Source organism: Eleginops maclovinus, chromosome 23 (genome assembly GCF_036324505.1).
Source record: "Eleginops maclovinus isolate JMC-PN-2008 ecotype Puerto Natales chromosome 23, JC_Emac_rtc_rv5, whole genome shotgun sequence".
Lineage (NCBI taxonomy): Eukaryota > Metazoa > Chordata > Actinopteri > Perciformes > Eleginopidae > Eleginops > Eleginops maclovinus.
Window position 1 is genome coordinate 17,280,990 of NC_086371.1, and position 9,495 is coordinate 17,290,484.

Sequence of the window (9,495 nt, forward strand, 5' to 3'; positions counted from 1 at the left end):
ACAAAAGGATATTTGTGGGTCTAACTCTTCCTCGAAAATAAAACTGGGTGGCAGTGCCAGTGAGAATTGAATAGTTATATATGTGGTTATTCTATGTGGGTACAAGTCCAACTTCAACAGTAGATGTGAGTCATCAGGGGGCACCATTAAGCATTCGATAGTTCAAAGTTTGCTGCGTTGGTTCTCTGAGGCTGTTCTTTTCAGCTCAATGCAAGTGAAATTTGACCCTTCACCCCTCACTGAATGAGGGCACTTCAGCAGGCTCTGGTGTCTTTGTATTGACTTGAATACTTCTTTTAACTCTTCTACAAAGTCTGTGAAGCCAACTGACGTCTGTGCTCTACATCACTCAGACATGACGGGACTTTCAGGTTGCCCTTGGAACCACAACGATAGTGTGTGATGCTATTTTTGTATGTAGTTTTCAGGATCGACAACTCTGGAATTCAATCACTGTCCTCCCCACCTGTTTTCATTTTCTCTTTATCTGTCACACACACACACACACACACACACACACACACACACACACACACACACACACACTCACACACACACACACACACACACACACACACACACACACACACACACACACACACACACACACACACACACACACACACACACATACACACACACAGATCTGTGAACTTCCATATAAAGCCTCAGTTGTCTTTTCTAAGACAGTGGTGCGATTGTTCGAGGCTGCAGGTGTGTTTTTGACTCTAATTACAGACTCTTCACTGAGATCGTTATTGACACTGAATTCCATCCCTCCTTAAACACTCCCTTCATATCTCTGAGTTGTTTTCTTTTCTTGCTGACCTCACATTCAGGTCAGAGGCTGCTCCTACTGCTGCAGAGGCCTGGGTAGGAAATTACTTTGGTAAACCGTGCAGCCGCACTGCGACCGGCCACAACATCCTCCCGCTTCTGTGCTCATTAGCAGCCCTCTTTCTTCTCTGGCCTCTTCCGACCTAGGTCCATCCCAGTGGGGTATCACCTCCCCCCCTCTGCCACCGACAGAGGCCCCACATCAAACAGAGCTATGGCTTTCCTGGAAGTTACATCATCACCCCCCAAGCCTTTGTTTGAGAAGCTTGGTTTCATTCCCTGCTTGGACCCAGGTCCCAGTGGTTGTAGCAGAGTGAGTAGGCACTGGCTACTGTCCAAGACTGACATTCCTGTCCTTCCTGTGTGAGTGTATGTAGAATCTCATTATAGCACCTTATAAAGAGAAAACAGGGAGGGTAAACCAGACATTGAGCTTCTAGTGAATGTGGTGGAAATTGTTTTTTTCTTTAATGTGACCACTGGATCGAGTTCCATCCTCGGGAGGCAGTGCCAGCCTTTGCTGTGCATCTCTATAGTTACTGAAAGCAATGCCAAGCAGGGAAAACAAAACCATAAAATGAAATTGCTGTTGCGTCCTACAGTCATTATTGGATTCTATAGCTGGGTGGGTGGGTGGGAGTAATTGATTGCAGATGTTTCTCCCTTTGCGAGACTGAAAGAAATGTTTTGTGTGCTTGTGTGTCAGAGTAGGCTTACAGTAGACAGTTAGGATGAGGTTAGCGTTTTCGTGGTCAATGTTAGTCAGTCATCTGAAGGAGCTCCCACACCCTTTGCTAATTTTTCTGTCTCTTATCATTTTTCTATTTGTGAAAGCTAGGATAAAAAAAAATCCCTTTGTCAAACTTTGTTGCCCCTCGTCATTTCCCTTCGTCAATATTCCCCTGATAAAACACACTGCAGAGTATATTTAGACAGATAATCCTTACCAGGATGTGATGGAAGTTTATCATTTTTTAAATTTATGACACACTAAACAATACTTTTTAATATGGACAAGAGATCCATATATAGTGACAAAGTTGACGGATAAGAATAATAACCCAACTGTTCAGCTTTTTTGAGTTTTTCTTTAGCTCGTTGTCTTAGTATATTTGTTTAAAACAAGATTATTTTCACTGCTCCACTGATTTTTTTTGTTGAGAAAAAGTGCTCTGATAACCCACTGCGCACTTTCTTTCTCTACAAGACCAAGTTAGTCACTTGCTAGGGAACCTAGTGGAGCATTTAGCAGCTGAAGAGCCACATATTTCATCAAGAGCATATTGGACTTTGTGAGGTGGCCGGACACAAAACTCAACTGTAATTACTGGGAGGTGACATTGGTCAAAAACATCCAGTATATTTCAATTTTGAAAACTATTAAAAAATAAACATTTATAAAATGCCAAATTACCTAAATAGAAGGAACTGTTTTAATTTAGCAAATGCTACTCAAACTGTTGTAAAAAGTGTTACTATTCAGTTGAGGATTAATATACATTTGTTGCTCTGAGAGTATTTGCGGCATCAGGACATTGTGTGTGGGATTAAGTAAAAATAAACTACAGTATGTCTATTATAGTCATGGTTAGTGACTGACAGCACCACATTTTAGCATTTTCTTTCCCTCAAGACTAAAAGGCAATATGCATAATCCAAAAGCAAACGAAAAGTTAGCTGCCAAAAATCAAAATACAAGTTATGAACCTGCTTTAATTAAACTGAATCAAGACGCTGATGATATTCAACAACAACAACAACAACAACAACCTTTGGTTCAACTCGGCTAAAGCCTGAACAGGAATTTGATTTTGTTTTTAGTCTTACTGACAGTTATGTTGCCCCTCCCTAACACCTGCCCAGCACATTTCTTAAGTTTGTCCTCTTTGACACAGTTTTCCATTCTCTTATCTCAATATCAACGCTGCTTCACAGTTGGTAAAAATAACCCTTCTGTCAAGACCATTGTTTCTATATTTAAACCGTAGTAAACAGTACAGCACTGTCTCACTTGCCCACTCCATTTGGTGAAAACTTTTATTTTCTTCTTCCTGGTATTTTTTTATGACTTGTCATCCAAACACTGCACATTGTTGTCTGATTTTGTCAAATTGGGCTATGTATGCATGTGTTTGTTTATTGTGTGAGAAAATGGGTGGATCCTCCAGGGGAGATACGCTGTCTGCACTTAGACAGGCTCTTCCTCCTGGCTGATTACTGCACAGTCATAAGCCCCACAAACGGAAAGACACACACACACACACACACACACACACACACACACACACACACACACACACACACACACACACACACACACACACACACACTGCTGCCCCAAAAAAGGCCTGTCTTGCATAAACACAAAGATTGTTCCTTGTTTTCCTTTTTTGGCTTTCCAGTACCCCGACACTGACCATATAGTAGGGTTTTTAAAAAAATGTTTTAGCCGTCTTTCAGTGGTGCTATTTAAAGAGGCTGTCTTTAGGAGTGGGTGTAAGTAGCCTTAAGTAAAGCCTAACAAAAATACAAAAAACAAAATGAACTAAAAATAAACAAAAGAGGGAACCGGGGGAAGAAGAGGATGTGAAGAGATGGAAGCTCATGTCTGAACATTTAGTTTGTTTGTGTGCACAGCTGTCATCTGTCTTTATATGTACAAATACACACAAACAGACATTATTATACTCATTCCTGACTAAATGCTGTACATAAAATAGTCACTTGGGTGGTGTGTGCTATAATGCTTACAGGTCGATGATTGTATGTTAACTTTATTTATGATTTGTCATTTTTCTCCAGAAGTCAGTGTCGTTCCTCTTGAGTCAATAGCTGACCAGAGTAGGGAACTGTTTATTGCATAAGCTGTGGTAATGGGAAGGCTCTTTCTTCATCATTGTTCAACAATCCCACTGCTTTCATCATCAGAATTCAATGTCACGAAACACATACTTTAAAACTATCCCAAGAAGAATGTATATGTGTTCATGGCATCTGTCAGATTATACAGATGCCATTAGTTTCTGTTTATAGATGAATTATTCAAGATTATTTCAGTGAAAATCAGTGCAGTCTCTGCCTTGCATTCACCTAAATCACACCAAGGTTCGTGTCTAGAAAAGTGTCTTCTTCAAAAAGTCAATTTGGTGCCCAAAAGCAAGAAGATCTATAGGGGCTTTAACTGTTTCCTTCTCCTGCGGTGAACATTTTGGCCTACGTTTGAACCCTCTTAGTAATTAATTGTTTTATTAAAGTTCTCCCAAAGTGCAAAACATAAATTATCTCTCATTCACTCTGCAAATACTGAAAAGTACTGCTCCATGCTTTTTAGTATTGTTTCACGCGAACACTCAACACAAAAATGAGGTGATTGGGAATGAAATATAGTGGTCTTTGGCTGTGCTGCTCTCTGTTTATAATGATCTGCTTGTTAGTTATCAAACCCCTGACTCAATTATGTCCAACTCCTTTCAGAACACACCAGTGACCTGGTAATCCTTGTATTTATTGAAGTAATGCCTCAACTCAATCTCAACTGATGGTTTTAGTGTTTACTATAAATTTGTCCAGAGCACGGCTCAATGGCCTTGGCAATGGCAAATGAGAACATGATTATCTTGAGTATACAGAAAATGTATTTCTGACCATGCACAGAGCTGGGCAGAAGTGTGGATATGCACACTCAACCTTTTGGAACCATGGGAGTAGCTGCCATGGAAATCTGCTTTACATTATAGGCCAGGGTTTAAAGTTTGGTCGGAGCCTGAGAGAAAGTGTTTGGTCATCCTGTTGTTGCTATTGTTGTTGGTTTCCACACACCGCGGAGCAGGCGGCATGTGGAGGAAAAGTCATTATGGTAAATCATTTGCTAGTTATGGTCCTCAAGCCCTTGGTTTTACAAGGAGGTACTGAACAGAAAGTCAAGTTCACTCTACATGTACCTAATATTTAGTTTTTCGCATCCTGGTGTGATGGGATGATGAAGTGTAAGACACGTGGTGGTCAGTACATTCTCACCACATGACACACAGTTGCTGTTTCACACATATGTGGGACATAATTAGTCCTAAGTACATTCTGCGGTGCCAGTTTGACTTTACTGGGAACGACAGGAGAGTCAAAGCACTTTTGATTTAAGAAACTAATCTCTCAGTTTGATACTTAATCAGTCCTCCAACCATTGGTGGGATCTTGAGTCACCGTACGGAGTGTAAAATACAATAGCTCTCACACGAGCATGCACTCTAAGCACATCGAGACAATTAAAAGTCTTTATAGTTTACCAATCGAATGTGTCATAGTCAATCTTTTTTTAATGTATTTTTATTTCTCAAGAAAAATGACAGGTATAAATGTGGAGGTTACACCACTTCCTTGCTTTATTTGACTCATTGTGGTTCCATTAGCATCTTCACTTCCTTCCTACAATGACGGTACCCACTGCAAATGTGGTTTTCCTTTAATTAATGCCTCATTCAGAAAGTCCCTGCTCCTCATTGACACCGCATTGTATCTCCCCCCCACCATGACACCTTCGCTCACCTCCTACTCTTTGAATGCTTTTGTGTCCTCTGTGTCATGCCGCTCTGCCACAGCATTCCTCCATGACCAGTTCCTGTTCCGTCTCAAAACTGTACTGAGTAGGAAGAAGGAAAGAAAGAAGAAGAGAGTGGAGGGCTGATGCTGGCAGCAATGAGCAACAGAGAGACGTCAAGAGAGGGTGGCCCAGTGAGATCACTGCCACTGTGATGCCATGGAAATGCTGGTGGCCTTAACACATGACAATTTGGAGCTAAAAATGTATAAACATAACAGGACTGATGTTTATAGCTAATGGTAGGGTACAATTTAAGAGGATATGGCCTAACTAGCTCCCTATACAGCAGTGGATCTTCAGCCTGCCCTCCATAAACAGACAGAAGCTGAAATAACAAAGTGTCTGAAATGAGGAAGTGGGATTGTTGTGAGGATGAAAGGATGGAGGGCGGGGATGTTCAGCCAGCTTTTCGTCTGCTGGCGAAGAAATCTTTGTGTGAGTTCAACACTTTATAGAAACTCTTGACCTTCAAGTGAATAAATGGAAAATAAGCACTGCCAGGGTATTTGAAGACAACAGGCACAATATACACTGACCTAGACACAATGACACAATGGGGAGCCATTCGCATGTTGGTTGCCTTTTCCCATTATCCCCCTGTGTATAGTCACAAGTGGGGGAAGTTGCTATTTCAGTTTTATGTCAGTGTTTTTTACACATACACTAGGAGTCAAAAACACACTTCCTGGTTGTTTAATGGCATTCTTGGCAAAAGGCTGCTCATGTCTAAAGGTTTAAGAGCTGAGTTTCCCGTCAAGGAGAGATTTTTTTATGAGCTCAAGCTTTGTGTCTATGGAATGTGTATAAAATCCTACGAAGACCTTACCATGTCCTCAAGTATGCTTCTACCACTCAACGCACTGCTGGAATGCCGAGCATTACTAAGCAACATTACTATGTTACATTGTTATGTTCGGAGACGATCGGGCACCAAGGCTTTTAAACCTGGATATATTATGCAGTAATGGTAAATGTGGTGTGGTTTTACTCTCTGAGACAAGATCCTTTCGTTGTCTCACCGATGAAAAAATGGATTGAATGAATTTTAATGGAAGCTATTAGGCATTGTCAGTACAGAAGTTATATCACTATTTGTTTCATGGCTTTAGTTCATCATTCATTTAGGCATTTATTCAATTATGTATTATTTAACAGTGTATTTGTGACAACGGCTAAGTCGTCACAAATACAAGGCTGTTGACAACAAAGTTGACGACAAGACAACAACGAACTTTCTGTAAATGACTTTGTGTAATTACAATATAACTTTAAGTTGATTTTTTAAAAACTATTTTGAATGAACTGTTTGGTTAGTTTAGGCTACGAAACATATACAGTAAAGATTAAGATGGAATCCAACACATTTACATGCATGTGTACTTAGTGTTGCTGGTAAATGTACTCGGTTAAAACGTTTAATTCCTCAGTATGTGCTATAAGTACTCCTGCTAACACAGCCATCCCTACTGTACATTTAACAGGGTTTAATGTCTACTTGAGTTTAATTTTTGGGTTCCATCCATTGAACACGCCTGTTATATCCCTAAAAGTCCCTCATTGCACAGGAAAGTCTTGAGTGAGCACAAGTAAGTGGTTTTGGTGGAATAATAGCTTACCACTATGACAGACATACAGTGCATGGATAAACTTTGACAGTGTTTCAGTTCAAATGCAGGTTTTGACAGGAAAACACAGGAAGGTGATAAATGAGGCGTACATGCAAGAGTGGCGGCAATGTAAGGAGGGGCAGGAGAGGATGTGTGCTAAGTGTTACCTGGGGCTGTGTTCTTCTTTAAAGGTAAGACCTGAATGGAACATTATTTACACAAGATGGACTGACTCACAAAGATCACACTGTTTCACCCAGCTGTTTTGTTGTCCTCTCTCTCTTTGGCCCAGTATGTGTGGGCCTTGAGCCAGCTGTAGAAATCTGAGTAAGAGTATGACGAGGCGGCAGCACTCAGGTAACTTCAAAGATCCTTTTCCAACAAACATATCACATTTATCTCCAGGAATGTTCCACTGCCACAGAAATGCTTGCAGTCAGAGGCTGTGTTTAATAGCTTTTGTTTGACATGAAAGCGAATCACCAGTGAGTCCGTTGAACGCTCTTAATACACCTCTGTGTGCTCATACTCCCCAGGGGGACAAAGACCAGCTGAAGCCTGTTGTGGTCATGTAGAGCTTTATTGAAGTTTATGATCTTGTACTGACACACCAATATGGTATAAACAAGATGTTCACATGCATTTACTGTGACAAAGAGCAGAGCTCTCATGAATTTCTTGAATGAGGAAGGAATAGTTTTGAGGTTTACAGCATTCCTCTAAATACTTAGCACACTAATCCATTCTTGTCTAAATAGTTTCCATAACTCCTTTGTCTCAGGTATTGTGAATGTATGTCAGGTATGTTTGACATCTGCAACTACCACGGCACTGAAACTGCCATGGGGCTCTGGATAAATCTGAACCTGGTGGCACTGACTCACTGTCCTTGCATCACATCAGGAGAGGGATCTGATGCAATGCAATGACATTGAGAAAGTGATATGTGGCACAATTCACCCAGATATTACACTGCTGGGATACAGGGGTGGAGACATAGTATTGTAAGCAGTTCGAAACGAGAAGCCTTTTATAGTCAGTAGTATTAGTAAGCACTCAGGATAATTACTTTTTCACTCCCATCTGTTTTTGCCTTTTCACCCACTACTAAGTGGCATAATGAGATCTACAGCAATAAATGCCAGACTGTTGCCTCTGAGCTTTGTCCTAATGTGTGCGTAGATAACCAGTAAAAGCTGGTTCTGGTAGATTTGAATCACTCTTAATTCCCATTTTAAAGATGTTTTTGAATTATATTGTCATTGTTCCTCAAAATGGAAAAAAAAGACACATGGATTATTGAATAAATCTTACATATTTCCAATTGTTTTTCATTAGATAATGTTTTTCTGTCAATTAAGTATGAAAAGCAACTTGAAAAATTACAATGTCCATTAAAAGCAAATTGAGAATACTGGAGAATGTTGCCATTGGGATCAAAACACTGCACCAGAGCTACTGTATTCATCAAACATTGATCCACAAAAACTGAACTGCTACTGCTAAATGGAATTGGAAGCTTTTTAAAGTATAAATAAGTGATATATAAATATATTTTCAAACATGCATGTTTCATACTAATCCATCTCTGGATTTACTCTGACCAGTCACACAGCATTGTCACTCATACAAATAGAAAATAGGGAAATTATTGGCAACAGAAAATCATACATTTGGATATAATTAATTCTGAAAATAAATTAATTCAAAATAAAAGAATGTGTCAAATAAATAACATATAACGTATAATGGTCATATTTTTTCATAATGACGTTTATATTTACTTGATGCTTGAAGTTTTTATTTCTCGATTCTTTCTTGATCATATCATTATTTATGTATTTTTTTATAGTGGCAGCTTTAGTCCTCCAAAGTATCATACCTTTAGTCAAATTTGTGAATGGAGAATGTTTATGTGGAGTACAACATACCGGTATGGGCTCTAACAAACTGTGTGCTGTCAGTTTAGGGTTGGGTGAGGCTGAGCAGGATGACCCAGTGATTCAAGTAGAATGAATGGATCCGGACACGCCTGCAGGAAAGACGCTGCCTGTGTAACCAACACTATTCCAGTGTTGCAAAACACCATCCTACACTTGTTTTATTGTGTTATTCATCAATTGCAGGAGACATGGCTAAAACATAATTGATTTCCAAATAAGGAAAGCATAAAATGCAGTGGTAAAGAAATATAAAGTCGTATTTTCTAGTGAACTCTTAGTATACATTAGAATAGTGCAACTGCAGCTGACAGAGATCCATACTGGTCGCTTGTCAGCTCTTAGTATCTCATGCCATTCCTGTAAATAATTCCTGAGGCAGCCCTCTGTAAATATTTACTGTTAACCTGCCACCGACCTGGAAACATACAGGTCGGCAGAAAATGCAAAGCAGTCCGGGAAGAAACCTAAAAAAGAGGAAGATCCAGAGGAAATTAAAAGTGAAAAGGGCAGG